This window comes from Lithobates pipiens, unplaced genomic scaffold (genome assembly GCF_037356315.1).
Source record: "Lithobates pipiens isolate NorthernLeopardFrog02 unplaced genomic scaffold, aLitPip1_a1.2 Scaffold_8, whole genome shotgun sequence".
NCBI classification, from domain to species: Eukaryota; Metazoa; Chordata; class Amphibia; order Anura; family Ranidae; genus Lithobates; species Lithobates pipiens.
In genome coordinates this window covers 118,505,754-118,530,690 of record NW_027507903.1, presented here as the reverse complement: position 1 = coordinate 118,530,690, position 24,937 = coordinate 118,505,754, and the positions used below count along the sequence as shown (strand labels likewise).

General features: G+C 41.9%; 1 protein-coding gene and 1 pseudogene across 2 annotated transcripts in view; both read right to left on the bottom strand.

Annotated features, from left to right (window-relative positions):
* Positions 1 to 24,937, bottom strand: part of TLN2 (talin 2) — a 430,025-nt gene that overhangs the window by 370,205 nt on the left and 34,883 nt on the right. The window lies entirely within an intron of this gene.
* Positions 7,696 to 7,814, bottom strand: LOC143965336 (5S ribosomal RNA; annotated as a pseudogene).

Genomic DNA, 24,937 nt, shown 5'->3' with positions numbered 1-24,937 from the left:
AATAGGATCACAGAAGGCCTCAAAGCCGGGGGCTCAATTACCGGCCGCCGGCGGCGCGGCCCAACGCAATCACGCCGGGGGGTCCACGGACACAGGATACCCCCAGCTGTGCTGCCCGAGGCACCAATCGCTAATTCTAGTCGCCAATGCAACCTGGCGCCCGGGTTTTGTCGAGCCCTGACGTAAACCCTAATGGGTTATACTTCCTCTCTGTTTTCCTGCAAAGGTAAAGCATAATGGGCTACTATGCATCACATAGTAGACCATTATGTGACACTTACCTGCAGGAGAAGACCACAATGTCCCAGTCTTCGTTGCTAGCAGCAAGCGTCCATTCTTGCATTCTTCACCCCTCTTCTTTCCAGGGCCGCAAACTCTGGCTCTGTGACTGGCCGGAGTCACGGGAGCCGTCAGTCACGGCATGACCAGAGGTAGAAACGGCACAGAGTGCCCTTTTTAACTCTGGTGCATGCGCAGAAGAAACTGCTCTACGGCAATTTGAAAATAGCTCCTAGACTATGTAGGGCAAGGAGATATTTCAAGCACCTACAGGTAAGCCTTAATCTAGGCTTACCTGTAGCTCAAAGTGGTCTGTAAGGGTTTACAACCACCTTAAAGAAGAATGGCAAGGAGAAAGCCATTGTTAAAAAAAAAAAAAAGAAGCCATAAGTCATCCCATTTGCAAGATGCCATGTGGGGGACACAGCAAACATGCGGAAGAAGGTGCTCTGGTCAGGGGAGACCAAAATTGAACTTTTTGGCCTAAAAGAAAAACGCTATACACATTACCCTGAACACACGACCCCACTGTGAAACATGGTGGTGGCAGCATCAGGTTGTGGAGATGCTTTTCTTCAGTAGGGTCTGGGAAGCCAGTCAGAGTTGATGGGGAAGATGGATGGAGCCAAATACAAGGCAATCTTAGAAGAAAACCTGTTAAAGTGGCTGTAAACCTTTAAAAACCACTTTTACCTACAGGTAAACCTAGATTAAGGCTTACCTGTAGGTCCAAGAAATATCTCCTAAACCTACACAGTTTAGGAGATATTTGCCAAAACACAGGCACTGCTGTCTACGGCCCTGAGCGTGCCACTGTCAACGGCGATATGCCCCGAGTGGCGGCTCTCGTGCGCATGCACAGGACTGACGTCATCGCGGCTTCGCCGAATGACAGCGCCGCAGCAGCGAGACCCACCAAGATGGAGGCTCCGTACACAAGGGGACAGCGTTGACTTCGCTGGTTCCTGTGTCAGGTAAGTGACACATAATGGACTACTATGCGATGCATAGTAGTCCATTATGCTTTACCTTTGCAGGGAATCAAAGAGGAAGTAAACCCATCAGGGTTTACTTCCTCTTTAAGAGTCTGCAAAAGACTTTAGACTGCGGCGGAGGTTCACCTTTCAGCAGGACAACTACCCTAAACATACAACCGGAGCTACAATGGAATGATTTAGATCAAAGCTTATTCATGTGTTAGAATGGCCCAGTCAAAGTCCAGACCTAAATCCAATTGCGAATCTGAGGCAATACAAATGCACAAGAAACTTTTCACATATTTGTAAAAAAGTTTGAAAACAATTTATCTCCTTGACCCAGTGAAGTGAACAGCCTCAGACGATACACAGATGAAACAAATCCTACTACATAAGTTTTACTTGTATATCTGCAGTCTTCATCTTTCTACATTCTTTAGAATGTGCACATTGCGCTATAAATCTTTCTTCCTGTTTCAGCAGTGAGTGCAGAGTCTAGGCATAAACTGCGTGAAAGCGGATTGGAGAAAAGGCACAGTCCCCCTCCACATAGGTATTACTTACAGAGCTGCAGTCTGAATAGACAAGCTCTCTGCTTACCCATCCCTATGTTCCCTCTAAGACATCAATCTCCAGCTGCTTTTATCTCCTGTGTCTGAGACCTTGTCAGAAGTGACTCTGCCGATAACAGAGGGATGGAGCAGCAGAAAGAAACGGGACTTGGAGCTTTGGAGAGAGCTAAGTAAACACTACAGATATATGTGCCTAGGTCAGCATTCATAAAAGGGTTTTAAAATCACTTTAAAAGGGATAGTAATCATATGAACCCATTTATTATCATATAGTTGTTTGGCTCTTTTTTAAATCATAACAAATCACCCAAATAGCTTTAATCAAAAGTAGACATACCTTGGAATGTGTAGCCATGGTACAAACACACAAGGTGACACACACACACACACACACACACACACACACACAAAGTAATAATGGCAATTAAAAAGGTTAATTTCCCAAAATCTGTGGCTTTTTAAAAATTGCAATTAGTGTGTGTATAAATAATGAGTTTGTTAGCTCTCAAGTGGATGCACTGAGCAGGCTGGGCCATGGGGAGCAGAAAAGAACTGTCAAAAAGACCTGCATAACAAGGTAATAGAACAGGATATAAAAAAGGTTCATAAAGCCTTGAATATTCCAGTCAGTACTCTTCATTCACTTATTTAAAAGTTCAGGGATCTCTTGATAACAAGCCAAGGGCAGGTGGACCAAGAAAGATTGCAGCCACAGCTGCCAGAAGAATTGTTCGGAATACAAAGAAAAACCCACAGGTAACCTAAGGAGGAATACAGGCTGCTTTGGGAAAAAAAAAAAAAAAAAAAGAGGGTGTGGATGTTTCAAGGAACACAATGCAACGATGCTTGAACAAATATGAGCCGCATGGTCAAGTTGCCACAAAGAAGCCTTTACTGCACCAATGCATCAAAAAGCCTGTTTACAATATGTTTGATAACACCTTGGCACACCGCAGATTTCGGCACACTGTAATCTGCAGTGACGAGATGAAAATAGAGCTTTATAGTGACAACCATAAGCGCAATGTTTGGAAAGAAAGAATACCATCCCAACTGTGAAGCATGGTAGTAGCTCACTTATGTGTGTGGGGGGGGGGGTTAATGTGTGAGCTCTAAAAAGGTACAGGGAATTTCGTGAAGATTGCTAGATGAATGCAGCTCATCAGAAATTGCTGGTAGACAATTTTCATTCTTCTGCATGAAAGCTGCACATTGGATGCTCTAGGACTTTCCAGCACGGCAATGACCCTAAACACAAGGCAGTTAACTCTCCAGTGTTTACAGCAGAAAATGGTGAAGGTTCTGTAATGGTCATCACAGTCTCCTGACATTAATATTGAGCCACACACTGTGGCGATTCAAATGTGTGGTTCATGCAGGATGACCAAAGACTTTGCATGACTTAGAAAGGCATTTTGCCAAGATGAATGGGCAGCTATACCACCTGCAAGACTTTGGGGCCTCAGAGACAACCATTACAAAAGACCACATGGTAATTGATTCCAAAGTAGGCAATACACAGTATTATGAGCCAAGGGTATGCAGACTTTTCAATGGGGCTCATTTCATTAGTTTACATAATGCAATGTTTTGCTTAATGACTGAGCCAGTCTGTTATGGCCTACAGTTGAATACGAATCACACAAGTTATATAAAAAATGTGTTGTGCCTGCTCAATCATATTTTCTTTAACCACATCCCTAACCACCCATAGTAATATTACGTCCGCAGATAGGATCTCCCATCCTGAGCGGGCGTCATACGACGTCCTCCCATTCCCGGCCGTCTAGGGCCATCGCTCGGGACCCAATGCGCGTGCCCGCAATGTCCACCAGGCACCCGCAATTGCCCGGGAACACAGTAATACCGTGGATCTGTGTGTGTAAACACAGATCCACGTCCTGTCAGAAGAGAGGAGACCGATGGTGTGTTCCCAGTACAGCGGAACACTGATCGGTCTCCTCCCCCCACAGTTAGAATCACTCCCAGGGAACATAAATAACACATGCACCTGCTGTTAACCCCTTCCCTGCCAGTCACATTTACACAGTAATCAGTGCAATTTTATAGCACCGATCGCTGTGTAAATGTGAATGGTCCCAAAAATGTGTCAAAAGTGTCCGATATGTCCGTCACAATGTCGCAGTCACGAAAAGGAAAAAAAAAATGGCAGATAGCCACCATTATTAGGAGAAAAAAATTGACATAAATCTATCCCCTATTTTGTAGACGCTATAACTTTTGCGCAAAAAAAAATCAATACACGCTCATTGAGATTTTTTTTTACCAAAAATAGTAGAAGAATACGCATCGGTCTAAACTGAAGAAATTTTTTTTTTTTTTTTTTTTTAAATGGGATATTTATTTTAGCAAAAAGGAAAAAATATTGTTTTTCTCAAAATTATCGCTATTCTTTTGTTTATAGCGCAAAAAATAAAAACCGCAGAGGTGATCAAATACCACCAAAAGAAAGCTCTATTTGTGGGAAAAAAAAATGACGTCAATTTTGTTTGGGTGCAATTGCCAATTAAAGCGATGCAGTGCCGAATCGCAAGAAGTGCTCTATAAGGAAGGATGTAAAATCGTCCAGGGCTGAAGTGGTTAAAAATGCTACATACTTTACCAATTCTCCAAGCAAAATTTTGAGCACAACTAAATTTTTTTATACTATATATATTATATATATATATATATATATATATATATATATATATATATATAATCGTTCAAGTCAACTGGGACTTTTGAGTATATTATATAAAAACAAAATTTCAAGGAGTGGAAACTGCATTTATTTGTCAACATACTCCCTCGCTACATTTATACACTTCTCCTTATGCCTAGGCATCCAGCGTGTGCTAATTTTTTTAAAAATGCTAAATGTTTTCTTGAATGATTGTGTTCACCATTCCCACATAAAGATTTGTCTCTTGTGCAATTTTCACGACAGGTTATGCATTGATTATCCAGGATCAGGCGTTCCACGCACTGAATGTTCACAGGAATGACTGCTGTGGGCTGGGAACCACCATGGCTGAAATTGTTACTGAGGGACGTACAGCCATCTTTGAAACCTTTACACCATTCAAATGTCTTATTGCGGCTGAGCATCTCATTACCGTATTGTGCTTAAAGTCTTCTGTAGATATCCATGTGTTTTACCCTTTTGTTCACAAGAAAATTCATCGCCACATGCGGGTCAATGCAGGTACTAACACTGTTGTCTGCTATCTTGACTAACGGTTTCTGGACATGCGCACAGCCCATCAGTAGTAGGTCACACTTGACACTACCGCATGTGGTACCGCCAAGCTAGCATCCCTTTTTATATCTGTAAAATTTAAAGTCCCAGTTGAGCTTGAACTCTACATTATATATTTTTTTATTTTTTTCTATTTACAGTATATTAAGTGCGTTACGCTCTTCAAAACTAAAAATAATTGAAATACACCCTGCAGACCGAATCTCTCTTCATTTCCATGGTTACTACAGTATCACACATTTTGGACTGACTATACAAGTATCCTCACATTTCATGACCTCTTTAATTAAGAACACATATGTGTCACTCTCTTCACTGGGAGGGTTGTACTTCTTTCCAGCAAAAGGGGCATCCCACCCCACGAGAACACTAAAGGATTAAAGAATCAAATTACATCATAGATTAGGGGGGGGAGGGGAATTTTTTTCTTTTTTTTACTGGAGACAAACTACCAATGGAAAGTAATTTGCACTTCCAGAGATACAAATGAATCCTAGTTTACTAGAAACTGTACGAAAGGGTTCATGCACACAGGTTTTGGGTGCCCGGGAAGGCAAAAGTGCAGCATACATCCTGCTGCCAGCAGCGATAGGCTGAAATGTATTGCAGCTGCACCGAATGCGATTTGTGTTTAGAGCTGTATGTAGGTTAGTATGCTCCAAATGTGGATTACCTGCATACATTCCTAAACACATACTGTATAGCCCCAAAATATATAGAGCCGTAACAAAAATCCTACAGATAGCGGAAATTCCAGATAGTGGAAACTACTGTGAGCAGTCAACAGGAGAAAGAGTAAAGGCCCCTACACACGATCAGAAAATCATACGAAAAATACAGCTTTTGAAGCAATCGTACGATAATCGGATCTTTAGTACAGAGCTTTCGAGAGCAGATTATCACAGTTCATCCAATAACATCCGATCTGACATGCACAAAATTTTTTTTTTTTTTTTTTTTTGTACGATGCCAGATCGTACGATTTTTCGTTTAACCCCTTGCCACCCAGGGCAATTCTGACATTTTTTTTTGCTAGAAAATTACATAGAACCACTAAACATTTATGTTTTTTTTTTTAGCAAAGACCCTAGAGAATACAATGGCAGTTGTTGCAACTTTTTATCACGCACATTATTTTTTGGGGGGGAAAGATACAGTTTTGTGCTTTAAAAAAAAAAAACAGTAAAGTTAGCCCAATGTTTTTGCATATTGTTAAAGATGAAGTTACGCCGAGTAAATAGATACCCAACATGTCACACTTCAAAACACACACATGGAATGGCGCCAAAGTTCAGTAACTAAAAATCCCCATAGGTAATGCTTGACATTTTTTTACTGGTTACATTTTTTGAGTTACAGAGGAGGTCTAAGGACAACATTATTGCTCTCGCTCCAACGTTCGCGTTGATACCTCACATGTATAGTTTGAACACCGTTTTCATGTGTGGGATACTTACGTATGCGCTCTCTTCTGTGTGCAAGCACACGGGGACAGGGGCGCTTTAAAAAATATATATTTTTTTTATTGTTAATTATACTTTTTTTTACACTTTTTAAATCACTTTTATTCCTAAAAGAGTGTAACTTGGTTAGTACATTGGAAAAGTAATTCGTTACTCAGCAAGGTAACTGACTTTTTTTTTATATTCTATAGACGGGACTAGCGAAGGAAGTGAATGTCGCCGCCTCCATCGGCGAGATTGACACCTCACGAGCCCCGCCGCCTGGTATGTATTTAAAGGGGAACCCCTGCGCCGAAAAAAATGGCGTAGGGGTTCCCCCAAAGTCCATAGCAGACCTTTATCCGAGCCCGCGGCCTGGCCGGTCAGGAAAGGGGGTGGGGACGAGCGAGCACCCCCCTCCTGAACCATACCAGGCTGCGTGCCCTCAACATGGGTGGGTGCTTTGGGGAAGGGGGGCCCTACGGCCCCACCACCCCAATGCACCTTGTCCCCATGTTGATGAGGACAAGGGCCTCTTCCCGACAACCCTGGCCATTGGTTGTCGGGGTCTGCGGGCAGGGGGCTTGTCAGAATCCAGGAGCCCCCCTTTAATAAGGCGGCCCCCAGATTCCAGCCCCCCACCCTACCACCCTATGTGAATGAGTATGGGGTACGATGTACCCCTACCCATTCACCTGGGGAAAAAAGTGTTAATAAAAAAAAACACAAGGTTTTTTTGTGTTTTTTTTTTATTAACACTCCGTTTCTTGACACAAAGTTGTCGATTTTTTTGTTGAACCTGGACGCAAACCGATCTATCTCTGCGATCCCCCATCCTTGACATATTGACAGGAAAATATTGAGGTGAAGGAAACTCAAGTAGTCCGGCTGCCAATTTTCTATTCCTAGAATGAAGACTGATAATAGACAAAGAACATAGTTTTCTGACAATACCATAAACTGAACATTCAGGCCCTCAGGAAAGAGTGCTCTGCCTGAATTTTTGATCTGGGCCACTTCTCTTGGACAGCTGCCTCTTTCAGAACTGTTCCCAAACCTAAAACAAAGGTTGGCACACGTTGTTACTATTACCCAGGTAACTGAAGGATTTTCCCCTTTGCAGATTTTTGGATTTAACCATAAACTGAGGCTCCGGCGCATGCAGCCTACAGCACCTGGTATTTCCAGGTGGTCTTCCATCCGGGTACTAACCAGGCCTGACCCTGCTTAGCCTCCAAGATCAGACAAGGTCGGGCGCTATCAGGGTGAAGTGGCTGTAGGCTTTGGAGTCAGACACACTGGGAATGTAGAGCTTTAACCCTTTGTTTCAAGCCGATAGGATACTGTTTTGCAGCAGTCTTGAATAAAACTGAGCATAAGGAATGACCTCGAAGCCACCATATTTCCCAACAACCTCATGCAAAGTTGAATAGGAGAAATTCATCTTGCGTTGACTACCTAAATCAGTTCCTTTATGGTGCTGATCTTTGCCTGGGGTACAAACACCCTTTTCTGAGTGTACCTATGATCAGACCCAATAATTTTCTTCATGGTTTAAAAAAAAAAAAAAAAAAAAAAGATTCCTCCTAGGTTGAGAATCCGACCTAGATATTCCAGGTAGTCAAATGTGGTGACCGTACTTTGGTCTAAGCAGGCTGCTGACTCGTCTATAAAGAACAGATCAACTAGGTAAACCATAATCGTTATACCTTGAGCCTTCAATCTGGCTAGAAGAGGAGCCAGAACCTTTGTACTCGAGGTGCAGCAGCTAGATCGCAAAGCAGAGCTATACACTGAAAATGAAGATTTTCCACTTTGAAAGAGGACATTACTACTGAGCGAGGAAATAGGCATATGGAGATATGCATCTTTGACATCCATTGACTACCAGAAGTTCTCCTCCTTGTAGGATGGAGATAACAGATTGTATTGACTTCATGCAAAAAAATATATTATATTCAGGAATTGAATTTAGATTTTTGAGATCCAGAATGTCCATTTGGATTTAACCACACCCCAACTTCTGCTCTTACATGGGGACCATCATCATTTTTTTTTTTGCCAAAGATGGTCCAATGCTTGAGAGAAAGATTTATTTTTCTCTGGATCCTTAGGAACGCTTGATCTGAGAAAAATGGATCTCCAGTTTGTACCTTGGAGCTATTGAGGAAGTCTTGACACTCCTTCTGCCAGATCCCTGAGAACTGCAGAAGCATTCTCCCTATTGAGCAAGCTGGAGCAACTCCTTATAAGGAGGCTACAGTATCCTGTAGGCTTCCTCCCCCAAGACCTCTTTTGTCCCTGGGGTTAACCTTGAGGATTACCCTTTGAACCTGATGGCGGAAGCCGTCGTGACTGTCTGAAGGCTGATGCCCCTGGCACATAAGGAGCTTTGAAATTAAAATACATATACTCCTTCACTTAAATGGCAAAAGGGGTACTTTTTTACTAGAAATGCTTTGGAAATATTATCCAAAATATCCCCAGATAGCTGTTTCACCGCAAAAAGTAAGACTAGCCAGGAGCTTCTTGCATGACGCTTAGCAAAGGGCACAAGACCTAAAGGATAGAATCTGTCATAGTAACTATTGCAAACATAAAGCTGCCACCTGGGCCTGCTGAGCAGGATAACCTTGAACACCTGTTTAAACTGATCTCTCAACAATTAACCAATTACTGTCAGCGCAGGCTGAGACACTCAATCGATCAGAGAAAAAGTGTTTTTTTTTCTAATAGGAATTCCAGCCTTTAATCCACTGGATCCCTAAGTATTTGGGTATTGTCTGCCGGACAAGTCAAACGTACTCACAAAGGATATAGTAGCGTTAATTGCTGGTATACCCTACTTAGCAAATTTTCTCCATCATAGGATAAAGCGTGAAAACTTTTTAGAAAGGAAAATAATGCTCGTCAGGTTGGTCCTTCAGATACAAAAAACTTTTCCAACAAAAAATGGACAGGAAAAAGCAAGCGCAGCTTGAGGAGGCTTTAGCGAACCCAAACACTCAGTTAAGAGTACATAAATGTGGAGCAGATCATTCTGCAAGAAATTGTACCCTCAATCTTACAGATTGTGAAAGTTGACTCTCCCACATTTGACACCTCAGAAGAGGGGTCATCAGCCTCACCACGGTCCCCTGAGGGAATTAGTCTTCTCCTGCCCCTAGTTCCTCAGTTTGAGGGTCCTAGGAAAATGGAAGAGAACCTGTCGCATCTTGACCACACTGGGATACGATTTAAGTCCCTAAACTTTAAAAAAAAAAAAAAAACTACCACGGCTGAGGAAAAATATATCTTTAGTAAAATGAACAGAGGCTGCAGTGTTGAAAACCGTTGCAAACATTTTATGGCCCACGGCTCACTCTAACCAGCCACCCCCTCTCAGGGGAGGATGCCATTTGTAGAGTAAGCTTTCCAGAGCTTGACTGAGACCCTTTTAGCTCCTTTTTTTGGGGGTGTTTTAACCCCCCCCCCCCCCGTTCTGAACATAGCCCAATGCACAAAGAGGTACCACCAGAAGAATCGCATCCATTGCTTGAGCAATAGTCCAGCCCTGCCGCTGCTATTAATGCTCAGCCTGATGCAATAGTAAATGTGTCAAAAGGAATGCTTGTGTCACCAAACCGCTTTCATGCCCCTCTACGCTCATGTCTCTCCGTCAGCTTGCAGCAGTAATATTGGTGCTTAAAAAAATAAAAATAAAAATAAATAAAAAACAAACACTCTGGACGTTGGCGGACACCAATGTCACACTAAGCTCCACACCCTCCGTGCTTTAAAAAAAAAAAAGTTTTTCCACGAGAGTGCAGGCCTCTGATCCAACAGGATCGACATGTGAGGGGAAAAAAAATGGCGAGGAGAGCCGAGTAGAGTGGCATGCTAATCGTTCCCCCCCCCCAGTTTTTCTCCCAACTCTCTTCCTTGTGAAGAGGGGGAGAATACAGCACAGGTGAGGGGTGTCTGGAGAAGAGAACCCCCCTCCCCGACTTACCGGAGGTCTGCCGTTGGCTGGAGAGAAAAAGAAGCCTGCTGCTCCGGACACAGCGTGTTCTCTTGAGGAAGCATGATAAAGTATGTGCTCCATACAGTCCCCTGCTCCATACAGGCACATACTTTATCATGCTTCCTCAAGTGACACATAGGCATGACATTTACTAATTAAAAGGAGACATTGCATAAGAAAATTCAAAAAAGTTTAGGAGAAAACTCCACTTACCTTTCCCGCCGCAGGGTTTTCTGTGGTAAAACAGACCCAATCTTTACCCTTCGCGGTGGGTTCCGTTAACAAACCTTCAGGAGCTGGAGACCCTCTGGGAAACCCACAAACCTGGACCTGTAGTAGCACCACTGCCAGTAAAACTTTATGGCCTTAATACCAAAAGTACTGGATCCCGGGGTCCAGCTCTCTAAAAAGAGAAGCGTTTACAGGCAAAACCTCGTTTCTTCAGACAAGAGGCCTGGGTACCATTCAATTTGGCCTAAAAGACACTTTGAATGGATCCGGCTGCATAGCTAGCCACAGCTAGGATTGCTCCAGAGGTGCTCAGCACAGCACGTGGGTGTGCCAGTGTCCAGCACCTGAAGGTGGACTATAAACCACATAGTAATTACTATGGCTCTGTGTCCCGTGATGTTCGATTAAAGAAAAGGTTATACTTCCCTCCTCTGGCAGTTGGTTTTGCACAGAGTGGCCCCAATCTCCCTTTTCTGGGGTCCCTCAGCGATGCTTCTGGCTCCTTCTCTAATCGAGTGTCCTGTTGGAGAGCCGCTCTCCCTCAGGGCACTAGTGCCGGCGTGCTCCCGTGTCCTACTGCGTCCATTGACACAGACAGCAGGACTTGGCCCTGCCCTTCCAGCTCCTGCATCATTGGATTTGTTTGAGATCGCTGCAATCAATCTATCCAATTAGGACCCGAAACACCGGCTGGAGCCGATGTGCTCATCTCTGTCGCTGGAAAGATCGGTTCAGGTAAGTAAAAGGGGGGCTGTTGCATCACAGGAGGTTTTTCACCCTAATCCATAGAATGCAAGGTGAAAAACTTTGAGGGTTTACAACCCCTTTCACGGCTCACTGACCGACCGCCGTCATACAGCGGCAGGTCGTCACAATCCCGCAAACCATTGTAGCTGTATGTTGGTGCCTTTAAGCGGGATAGCAGGAGCGAGCGCCCACTGTACTGTGGGGGGGGGGGGGGGGATGCACGTGGTCGGCAATCACGATTTTTATAGCTCTGACCCCTGTATAATTGTCAATGGTCCCAAAAATGTGTCAAAAGTGTCCGATCTGTCCACCATAATGTCACAGTCCCGATAAAGGAAAAAAGAAAAATCACTGATCTAGTAAAAAAAAAAAAAAAAAAAAAAAATTATAAAAATGCCATAAATCTATCCCATTGTTTGTATACGCTATAACTTTTGCACAAACCAATCAATACACGCTTATTGCCATTTTTATTACCAAAAACATGTAGAAGAATACATATTGGCCTAAACTGAGGGGGAAAAAATAGCTTTTTTTTAAATTGGGGGTTTTTATTATAGCAAAAAGAAAAACATTGCGTTTTTTTTCAAAATTGGCCCTCTTTTTTGTTTATAGCGCAAAAAATAAAAACTGCAGAGGTGATTAAATACCACTAAAAGAAAGCTCTATTTGTGGGGAAAAAAAGGACATCAATTTTGTTTGGGTGCAACGTTGCATGACCGCGCAATTGTCAGTTAAAAGCGACGCAGTTCTGAATCGCAAAAAGTGTTCTGGTCAGGAAGGTGGTAAAATCTTCTGGGCTGAACCGGTTAAATCGACGCAGTGTCGTAACGCAAAAAATGGCCTGGCCATTGAGCAGCCAAATCTTCAAATCTTTCCAGGGCTGAAGTGGTTAAAAAAAAAAAAGAGCCACCTAAAAGTAACTTGCTGGAATCTAATTGCAAAAGTATGTGTCATTTTGATATAAGTTAGAGATGTTAAATCATACATCTGTAATAGCAATAGTAGAGTCTTAAAGCCCATTAGCCATTGATTAATGCAGAAAGTTTGGGGTTTAAGTGATCTTTTTTGGCCAAATTTAGCAAGTAAAGCAATAAGAGTCATCACTTAAACCCAAACTTTCTGCACTAACTTAACAGAAAATAATAGCTTGCTATGCATTACAGATATGTTGTGTTATGGAAGTCTCCACTGCAAACAAAAGAACACGACACCTCTAAGTTTAGTAATAACTGTTAACTCGTACTTTAGAACGCAGCTAAGATGCAAACAAGTACCAGTACGCATCAGACGTTTCAGGCAATTTTCTGTCAGCAACCTCTCTAAAAGGGACTGTTTTGCAGATGGTATGGCAGGCTACTCGTTGCAAACTGATACAACAAGCTAAATCCAGACACTGTGGTCAGTGGAGGTGGATCTGTGAAGTCTTAAATGAAGCACTGGTTAGTAATACTATATACTTGTTTTAATAAAGCCCAATTCCAGGCTTAGTTCAAAAAATATTAAGTCTAAATATAGAATGCCGATTCCGGTTTACTGCTGGTCCCAGCAGCCTCTCTTCTTGCCAGTCTCAGACCAGTCCTGTTGCCACCCCTCTCACAGACCTAAACACGTCAGTGAAGCACCAGAACCTTAAACAGTAAGGATAATGTGATGCCACCATTTTCAGGGGCATGGCTTGGACCCTACAATTAAATAAACCTATGTGGCTGAAAAAAAAAAAAAAAAAAAAAGAAGTTAGAAGCACCAGGCAGCTAACAGAATAAATGGACAGTACATTCCAGGCACGGCATTGTGGGATGGGTCAAGCCTAATCTCCACTACCAGAAATTGAGTTATAAAAAGGAAGCTCAAGGCCTGGAAGATGGACAGATGGACAGCCAGGAAGAACATTTGGCGTTAGCCGAGTGAACAACGGTTTAGGTAATAGTGTACAGTCGTGTTCTATGGCTGCCTATTGCATATATAGCACAGTTTAGAGTTAAATAAGACAGCTGGAATGTTCCAATATATTGCATTTAACCAGTGGCATCTCCGCTTCTGGATAGGCTGGGTTTTGCTTTGAGATGCACCACATTTCAGCTAAATTAGCAGTAATTTGGCTCCATAAGAAATAATTTTTTAATGTCTTGTGGTAAACCTCATGTGTTGTACCACAGGAAACCACATAAGTATGAACAGACGAAGCAGGGCTGCTTAGTTGCTCCTTATATTAAAGTATATTCCATCTTTAAACCGCAGCTGGGTTCAGTGGTCTCTTCACAGTCCAACTATATCAGCCATTTTCCTTCTCCTCACCCTTCAGAATGGACAAGGATGCAGAAATATCGCAGTACATTCCTATCTGTTTCATATTATGTTTACAATTCTTCCTGTTGTCAGACATGTGGTTCTTATAACAGGGCCTGGCAGTCATATCTGTATCAACCTCCAACAGATGGAAGACAGGAGAGAAATCACGGTGCTCTCCATTAAACTATGCTGCATACATTTCTGCTTCTACAACATTTTTTGCATGATTCCATACATTACATGTTTTCGTCTCTTCATGCATAAATCAGAAACACATTTCGGTTACAAATGCCCAACTTCTCCATACCAGTTTACACCATGCTAAATGCCAATGAATCATGTGTGCTGCCATTATCCATCAGAAAACCATAAATTAAAACCACATATTATTCAGTCGCACAGAGTATAGGGCAAAACACATTAAAGCACATAGTGTTTGAGATTTCTGGTTAAAATATTTAAGTAAAAGTAAACTTAAAAAAAAAAAAAAAAGGATCAAAAAAAAAAAAGGATCAAAAAAAAAAAAAAAAAAATTCTACAGAAAATCCATGATCTATAATTAAGAGAAAACCATTATCTAAGTGCCTAAATTTGCTGGTTACAAAATACTCTCACTGAATATCTAATTGGCAGACTGCCCTGCAGATTTGCAGTTCCTCAGATAAGGCCAGCTATCCCTTCAATAAACAGTGTTTTTGCCATATGTGAACAGCATTGAGCACACCTTTGTTCAAGCCAATTACAAGGTCAGGGAGGTCCTTGATATCCCTAGGCGTTGCACAAATCGAATGCAGTTTAGAGAGTTTAAATACAGTTAAAACAATACATATGTGCATGCCACATTCTTACTACCCTACCAGAGCGCCAAGATCTAACAGTGCGTCCTTTTAATAAATATCACAATTAAAATGTTATCCAGAGTTAAAACAAATCACTCACACAGTTATCTGTATTTCACACAATATACACGACAACTTTTACTGTTCAACAAGAAAAAAAAATAATAAAAGTTTGGCCCTGCATACAAAGGTCCCTTTCACACAGTTCCTGTCCATTTTTATCAACAGGGGATCTGTGAAAACCTTATAACTGTCCTATCCCTAATCCCTCTCTACCCTATGCAAAAGGTAATTTTTATTTTTTTTTTATATACTGTAGTCATATTTTTTTTTCTTTTTCAAAAACTTTAATTTTACTGAAACGTCACAAGTGACATTTCACTGCGTTCCACTCACATAGCAGCACTATGATTCAGTTGTTTACGTCACAATCCTCTACAATGAAAAAAGTACACTTTGCTGCACAGCCTGGTGGATCAAAAAAGAAGCAGTTGCAGAATTATATCACAGCCTATTTCATAAATCCCCCCCTTCTACTGTTCAGAAGTAAAACTGGCTTCTGTAAAAGTGCGTGCGTCTCCTTTAAAGTGGTTGTAAAGCCAGAAGGTTTTTTTTTTCATCTTAAAGCTTGTTAAACACCCCCTCCCCCCCCCCCGCAAAAAAAATCCTGTTCCCTTAAAGCATGTTATACAGCACAGTGTTTGTACGGTCTAACTTGGCCCCCTGCATCACCTGTCTGATCCTGCCTGGCTATGCCCTCCCCCCATATGCTGACCAGAATATATCAGGGCTGCTGAGCCCTGATATCATTGTCAGCATACAAGCCTGTCAGCCGCAGCCCTGATCTCTGTCTCCTGTGTCCTCTTCCCGCCCCCCCCCCCCCCTCCACTGCTCTCATACTTAACATTAAATGCTCCCATCCCCTCTGTATTAGAACAAATGTTTCTGTGTCTGTTATATCATAAATGTGCTTATCTGTATTGATAACAGTCTTCCTAAGATCATGCGACTCCTCGGCTGTCTCTCCTCCCTGGCTGATATCAGCAGCAGTGCTCGGCCCCGCCCACTGGAACTGTGAGCCAAGCAGAGGAGAGAGTAGGCAACTGATCGCTGGAAGACACTGTTATCAGTACAGATAAGCACATTTAGGATATAATACAGACACAGGGGAACTTATTGTTCTAATACAGAGGGAATGGGAGCTTGTTATACAAGTGTCTTAATAACCATTTTAATGCATTCTATGCATTAAGATAAAAAGTCTTGTGTGCAGCAGTCCCCTTTAGCCCCCTAATACTTACCTGAGCCCCATCCCAATCCAGCGATGTTGCACAAGAGACTCAGCTGTCCGGGACGCTCCCTCCTCATTGGCGGAGACACCAGCAAAACGCCATTTGCTCCCACTGCTGTCAAAGTCAGTGAGCGAATGATGAGAGGAGCGGGACCTGGCCAGGCCGTGGCTCTGTCTGAATGGACACAGGGAGCTGTGGCTTCGCATGGGTGCCCCATAGCCCCCACAGCAAGCAGCTTGCTATCAACAGGAGGGAGGGGACAGGACTGCTGAAGAGGGACCTGAGAAGAAGAGACAATATGGGCTGCTCTGTGCTAAACCACTACACAGAGCAGGTAATTGGTTAAAAAAAAAAAAAAAAAACAAGCATGTCAGACTTTAGTATCACTTTAACCGCTTGCTGAATAGCACACGTCGATATACAAATGGCACAGCCGCAAAAAATGGGCATACCTGTACATCCCCTTTAAATCGCAGACTCGATGTCCGCTGGTAGCCCGTGATCATGACATGGAGAGGCGAAACGAGGAGTTGCCTATGTAAACAAGGCATTTCCCTGTTCTGTCCAGCAACATGACAGCGATCTACTGCTCCCCAGTGATCGGGAGCAGTGATCTCCCATGTTGTAGTGAGCCCACCCCCCCTACAGTTAAAACACAGTGAGGGAACACAGTTAATCCCTTGATTACCCCCTAGTGTTTAACACCTTCCCTGCCAGTGTAAATTACACTTATATAGCACTGATCGCTGTATAAATGTCACTTTTCCCAAAATAGTGTCAAAAGTGTCCAATGCGTCTGCCGCAATATTGCTGACACGATAAAAATTGCAGATCGCCGCCATTACTAATAAAAAATAATAATAATAAAAATACCATAAATCTATCCCTTATTTTGTAGACGCTATAAGTTTTGTTCAAATTACAGATTACTTTCGGTTAACCTCAAGAACACAGATTGTTCCTGGCCTCTGAGGTGGTTAACCAGCAGTATAAAACAGGAAGTTGTAGCAGTTTACACTCCAATCAGAATATGAACTCATTTCAGTATGAAAAAATGCCCTCATTAACCCTTCAGATTCAATGGTGTATAAACATTCAAATATTCATGCAGCTACTTTCAAATATTTAATCTTTTGTGTTTGCATTTTATGAATAAAATAGTGAAAAACGTGACAATATAGGCAAAGTTTGCAAATTAAAGTTGCTTTTTTGTTTGAATTTAACTGAGCTAAATACTAAGGCGGACAAAAAAAATATAAAATAAAATCTGACAAATGTCACCAACTCTTTTGAAAACCGCTAACTGGAAAAGACCTAATTTAACTAGTCTTACCATACTAATAAATTATTCAGCAATAAGCTAGCGTCTTTTACAAAACACTAGTACAGTGAATACAGTAATATAGTAAATGAGCTATTCCTAGGATCCACTGAAGACTCGAGATGGCTTTCCCAGAGTTTGTGTGAGACCGGAGTTCGAACCTACAGACATTTTTTTTGTACGCAAGGTCGGAATCAGCTGTCAAAAGTTGTGTGCACACCATCAGAAAATCGTTAGTTCCTCAGACAAAAATGTTCGCCCGATTTTCTTATAGTATGTACGAGCCCTAAGGCTCGGTTCAGACTGCTGTGACATGGGATCAGACTTGTGAGTATCCAAATCAAATGACATGTCAAAATTCAATGTTTCTCTATGAGAGCCATCTTAACTGATACTACACGAGTTGCTCCGACTTTAGAAATGGTTCCTGCACTATTTTTGTCCGACTTCAGTACGATTTCAGCCTTTGTACAGGCTTCTAAATAGCATCCAAATTGGATCAAGTCAAAAGGAAGTCACAGGGCAAAGTTGTAGTCAAAGTCATAGGACTTTGCCATCACAGCAGAATGAACCAAGCCTTATGCTGGCCATACATGGTTGAATTTCGAAAGAATTTTCTTTTGAAAAATCAGAAACCCGGTCCGATGGTGCCACCATCAATTTTGAAATTCGACTAACCAAGCCTTCAATTTCATACTCCCATCACTGATTAGAAAATCTTCATTTTTAAAAATTTCCAACATGCCCGATTACTCAAGTTTGATGGCTGCACGAAAATTGGCTGTTACTGCAGCCCACTAATGGTGCGAAATTCAAACAAAAATTTCTTAGATAAGATTTTTGAAAGAAAATTCTTTCGAAATCCGAACCATGTATGGCCTGCCTTACCAGTCTTCTTCCTTTAGATTTGATTTTAGAATAGCAGAAATATATCTTTTAGGAATCTTCCAGAACAGCAACCTTAGGGGTGATTGGTTCCTCCTACATAAAAGCAGAATATTGACTAACTTATTCTGCCCCAACTGTCCAGCAGAACACAGAAAAATAGGGTGGGAAATAGGCACGCTGTTCTGGAAGATTCCTGGAAATACCTATACAGGTAGGTCTAATGGGGAATTTTCCTAATGATATTCCAAGACAGCAACCTGGGAGCAAAAGGAAGCAACACAAAAGCCTACATTAGAGTGGGACCGCTGGCTGTAAGACTGCAAAGAAGAACTTTTTTTTCCCATTTTGGAAAGAAGCAAGGGAGGATCATAACTCCAGATTTACCTTCATTTTCTATCCCAGTGAGAGGAAATCCTTGCAAATTAAGGGAATCTCTTGGGGACCCCCAGGTCACCAGAATTAATGTCCCCTTTCCAAGACTTATCCTCCACTACCTTTCTGGGGACAACACAAAAATTTTGATTTTCTTTTTCATTCACTTTCAATGATAATGGTAAAAAAGGACAAATAGAGAGGGTGAATCTCACTAACGGGGGCAGAGCTAACAGTAAAAACATAAAAGGTGTTCTAATTCCTCTCAACTCCATCCAAACATTTTGCCTTTAGTTATACTTTAATGCCTAACACTAGGTCTTGTTCCGGAAGGACCCCGCTCCAGTGTTTGATGGAGTTTTTTTTTGCATAATCAGTATTTATTACGTTTTCAAAATGTCAAACAAGGTGGAAAAAGACAAGAAAACAAACATGAAAAAAGTAGATATCCAGACTTGGTTCCATCTACTAACCAAAGGTCACATCTGACCAATAAAGTCAGCAGTAGTACAGCCCATAAACAAGAAAAAAACAATCTTGGATACAAAATATTGTACACTTGTTATACATCCAAAGAAAATTTGCTCTCCTCTAATTTATCTACAGTTAGATTAATTCCAGACAACATTAATCATATATCATGGTGGAGCAAAGCACATAGATAGGTACCCATCTACTTATAAGGCTTATACTAACTGGACATAGTGTGTGTTTCTCCGACCTCGGCAGGAGAGCATAGCCCAGAGGGACCATGCAGAAAGGGGGGGGGGGGGGGGGGGAGAGAGAAGAGGAACAAAAAGAGGGATGAAAGAGAAAGGGGTGAACAAAAAGAAAAAAAAAAAAAAAAAGCACAACTCTCCAAGACACGTTAACTCAAAAAAAAGAGAAAAAAAAAAAAAGGGAGAAAGTTCATGGGTCTCAAATTATGGTATTCTGATTAGACAAAAAACAGACATAGCAGATTTGCTCTGCTGATCCTTCTGTTCACAATATTTCCAAAGATCTGCCAGAACACACCATTTAGAAGGAGATACTTTCACTTTATCTTCATGAAAGGGGTTGTAAAGGCAGAAGGTTTTTTTTTATCTTAATGCATTCAAACAAAAAGCCTTCTGGGTGAAGCAGCCCCCCCCTAACACTTAACTGAGGTCCCTCTCTGTCCAGTGATGTCTACCAGTTTCTCAGCTGTCCGAGATTCTCCCTCCTGCTTGGCTAAGACAAATCAGCAATGTCATTGGCATCGCTGTGAATGTCAGCAAGCCAATCAGGGGAGAAAGGGGGTGGGACTCGGATGTGGCTCCATGTTTGAATGGACACAGGGAGCTGTGACTCTGCTTGGGTGACAGGACCATAGAAAAGGAACACGAGAAGAAGAGGATCGGGGCTGCTCTGTGCAAAACCACTACACAGAGCAGGCAAGTATAACATGTTTGTTATTTTTATAGAGGAAAATAAAAAACAAGACTTTTATATCACTTTAAGGTCCAGTCTTATTGGCAGAGGCCATGAGGCTTGGACAGACATCCTGTGAAGATCTGAAAAACAAAATTATCTTGGAAGGAGCGATCAGAACGAGTATCTACTTGGACAGACTTACATTGACTGAAATCCCAATCCATGGACAGGGCATTGATGCCTCAAGAGAGTCTCGCAAAAAGAAGTGTTGTACCTTTCCGTTCACCCTTCTGGTCCACCACCAACACGTCTCATTTGTTAGCAATATGGGAGCAAGTCATCCAATGCCACTGGAATTGAAGCTGCAACAATCCTAAACTGAGGCCTGGACCATGTCACTTTTCAGAATAGCTTTGCCCACTAGGTCACAAGCACCAAGACTCAATACTGGAACACACTACATGCCACTCTCAACTAGGGCCGCAACTAACGATTATTTTTATAATAGATTAGTTGGCCGATTATTGTTTTGGTTATTAATCAGTTAATAACCTTAAAAAGGTAATTTTGTTGCAATTTGCAATTTTACTTTTTTTTTTTGGCCAATTTGTTGTTGGGCAGATTAAAAAACACAAATTGCCACAAAAACGCATTATTACATGCTTTTCTGCAGCTTCTCCATCTAAGTATATTGAACCAAAAAAAACACGATTATTGTCAGTCAGCATCACAGACACCAACAAAAATCCTAACTCCTCCTCCTCAAAAAAAAAAAAAAAATAAAAAATAAAAAAAAAAAAAAAGGGGGGGGGGGGGGGAAATTAAGATATGCCCAAAAGAGTACTAGACGAAAAAGCACCTAAAATGTAACTATTTCCAGTGGGATCTGGGAAATGTAATATAAACCAAATCTCACAGAGAAGACACACATTCATCAATATATCATTGACAGGATGATGCCATCACCCTCCGCATTACAGAAGGCGGGGCAAAAAAGCAAATAAGTTAAAAAAGGAGGGACTACTAAATACACCCAAGTAAAAAATTAAAATAAAGAATTATAATAATAAAAAAAAATGATATTTCAATTTTATTTTTTTCAGCAAAAAAAATAAATAAAAAAAAGTTAGAAACCACATGATCTGTCAGGAGTACCTACAAAAATAATATTAAGCAAGAGCTTAATACTGCCACTGTACATAAAACATGTTTTTTGATGAGCCTTTTCATTTTTACCATATGCTAACCATAATATGGAATACCAGCTTTTGACTTCTACCAGATAGACATATGACAAAGTTCAGCCATAAACTAATGTATAAGAACTAAACAATGCATACCTTCTCTCATGTTATGTTAGCTGAATGAGGTATTAGATGTCATGACAAGTTTTGCTAAATGAATGCATTCATGCATAGAGATTGAATATGCATTCTTCATACTGCAAAGTGATTAACTATAATGACCTGAAGGAACACCAAACACACTTGCTGTCTACAAATGTCATAGGGTGGTTGGTACTAGACTGCTAAAATATTTTCAGACCTGCAGAGCACTCTATAAAATTGTAAGCTTGATCTGCCAATAATACAGGTTCATTGAGATGGAGAGGGCAAAGCAAGAACAGAAGCATCCATTTATTAAAAAGGAACAAATAGATGCTGGAACAGATTTAATATATAATCACCTACTTCCACAGGCAGCTGCTGGCTGGATTTGGCTGCAGTCATTCACAGACAGACATTTTCACCTATCCATTTGGACACAGATAACAGGTGCCTTTTCTGGCCATTCTTGAGTTATGAGTTATAATGCTGGACTATGCTGTAAGACCTCTTTCACACTGGGGCGGTGGTGGGTGCGTTGGCAGTAAAGCACTTTACAGTTAATTTTGCAATGCTTTTACCCCCCTGCTTGTGGCTGAGAAAGGGTTAAAACCACCGCAAACCGATATGCCAGTGGTACAGCCACACTGCTCCAAACATGCTGCTAGCAGGACTTTTTTTAGCGCCCTGCCAGAGCACCGCTCCAGTGTGAAAGCCTCTCTCTGGACACTTTGTAGGTGCTATTTTTAGCACTGTAGCGCCTGAAAAGCACCCCAGTGTGAAAGGGGTGTTCGGTATATACTTAGCTTTTCACCGTTCTGTAAGGCCCCTTTTCAACTGGGGCGCTTTGCAGGCCTACGGTGCTAAAAATATCGCCTGCAAAGCGCCCTGAAACAGCCGCTGCTGCCTCTCCAATGTGAAAGCCCCAAGGGGCTTTGCGCTGGCAGGACAACAAAAAAAGTCCTGCTAGCAGCATCTTTGGAGCGGTGTATACACCGTTCCTAAACCACTCCTGCCCATTAAAATCAATGTGACAGCGCAGCTATACCGCTGGCATAGCGCTGCTGCAGCAGCGCTTTGCGGGCGGCTTTCACCTTTTTTCAGGCGCTAGCAGGGGTTAAAACCGCCCGCTAGTGGCTGAATAGTGCCGCTAAAACCTTGGTAAAGAGGCGCTAAAAAGAGCACTGCTTTACTGCCGATGCCGCTCCCGCCCCAGTGTGAAAGGGGGCCTAAGACACTTTCTAGGCAGGTGCTTTAAATGCCTTTCATGGCCATGGAAGGGATGCCAACCTATCATCTCAAGGAAGCCCATCTAGCCTTCACCTAAAACTATATTTCTACCGTCTCCATCAGCTCATCCACAGGAATGAGGTTGGGTGAGGGTTTTCTTTTACAGGAATACATTTTAAAGAGGAGGGAAACTTCCATCATTAAATTTTACCTATAGGTAAGCCTATAATAAGGCTTACCTATAGGTAGTGTAAATATCTCCTAAACATGCACCATTTAGGATATATTTATTGTAGACGTAGCCAGTAAAATCACTGGCCCATGTGCTCTGAAGAACGGCCTGTGCATTTCTTCAAAGCCCTGTGCCATGACCGGCAGCTCCCATGTGCATGCGCGGGAGTGACATCATCGTGGCTTCAGCCAGTCACAGAGCCAGAGTCTGCAAACCCAGAAGGAAGACTGAATGAAGATGGATGCGGTCTCCAGTGTTGACATTGCATTGCTGGAAGGCTTAATTTTGAGGTAAGTTTCACAGAATGTGCTAGTATGCGATGCATACTAGCTCATCATGCCTTTGTCTTGCAGGTAAGAAAAAAATTAAAAATAAAAAGTGCAACAGTTTACAACCACTTTAATTGTAGCATATGTGCAGGGAGTAGCAGAGACAGTTAAGTGTTAAGCCTTGTACACACAATTGGATTTTCATTCTCTGGACTTTTGTCCGAAGGACATTGGCCCCAATCTTATCTTGCATACAAACAGCACACAATTGTCGACCTACAAACATGAATGCAGTGACGTACTACATGTGTTTACAGCTCTTTAGCGCCACCCTTTGAGCTCCTCCTGCTAATTTCTTGTTAGTAGAAGTTGTTTGGCGAGTGTTGATTTGCGATTTTCATTTAGTTTCTGAACGGCAGTTCCTCAACAAGCCATGTTGCGGAATCGGAGGAGATAAGGTGTTATTTATTATTGGCCTTGGAGTTATTGCTTTGATCCAAGTCCAGTCCTGGAACAGGAAGAGGATTTCTTGGACCAAAAATTGGTTGCTTTATTAATCATGACTAATTATGTCATAAGCCTTTGCTGCGGGAACTCCAGGAGAATAATCCGGATGACTTTTGGAATTATCGCCGGATGACGGACCCCTGCTTTCTCCAACTCTTGGCATTGCTGACCGTCTATATTAAGAAACGGGACACATGCATGAGGCTTTTATTTTATTTTTTCGTTGAATATTAATTTTATTTGGCATTTTTTTCTATATTTTGAAAGAACGCACTTTTTGGTTAAGTTCTATTGGCATATAGCATGTCTAATTTTATTTGTTTTCTTTTTTTTATTCACAATAAAAAAAAACTGTGGAGAATAATACTTGGCTATGTGTTTTACTTTAACTGACAGTTTGGGAGTAGGCAGTTACATTTTAACCACTTCCCGACCAGCACACGACGATGTACGTCGACAGAATGGCACGGGCAGGCATATTGGCGTACATGTACGTCCAATATTCGATGCCGCCCTGCCATCGGGAGCGCGCCGCCGGCGGCGCGCTCCCGCGCTGGTCAGGACCCCCGTGAGTCCGGTCGCGGGACCCGCGGACTCTATCGCCGCGGGCATCCCCGCGATCGTCTCACGGAGCGGCCGAATGGAGGAAATGCTGTATAAACAACATTTTTCCATTCTGCCTAGCAACTAGTGACGCTGATCTCTGCTCCATGTGATTGGAGCAGAGATCAGTGTACACTAAATGAAAGCCCAACCCCCCCACAGTTAGTAACACACCCCTAGGAACACTTAACCCCTACACTGCCACCCACTGGTTAACCCTTTCACTGCCAGTGTCATTTACACAGGAATCACTGCATTTATATAGCAGTGATTACTGTATAAATGACAATGGTCCCAAAAATGTGTCAAAAATGTCCGATGGGTCCCCGACAATGTCGCAGTCACAATAAAAATCGCAGATCGCCGCCATTACTAGTAAAAAAAAAAAATAATAAAAAATTATTAATAAAAATGCTATAAAACTATCCCTATTTTGTAAACGCTATAACTTTTGCGCAAACCAATCAATAAATCGCTTATTGCGATTTTTTTTACCAAAAATATGTAGAAGAATACGTATCGGCCTAAATTGAGGGAAAAAAAAATGTTTTTTTATATATTTTTGGGGGATATTTATTATAACAAAAAGTAAAAAATAATGCGTTTTTTTCAAAATTGTCGCTCTATTTTTGTTTATAGCGCAAAAAATTAAAACCGCAGGGGTGATCAAATACCACCAAAAGAAAGCTCTATTTGTGGGAAAAAAAAGGACGTCAATTTTGTTTGGGAGCCACGTCGCATGACCGCGCAATTGTCAGTTAAAGCGACGCAGTGCCGAATCGCAAAAAGTGGTCTGGTCTTTGACCAGCAAATTGGTCCGGTCTGAAAGTGGTTAAAAAATACAATGTAAAATTTACAA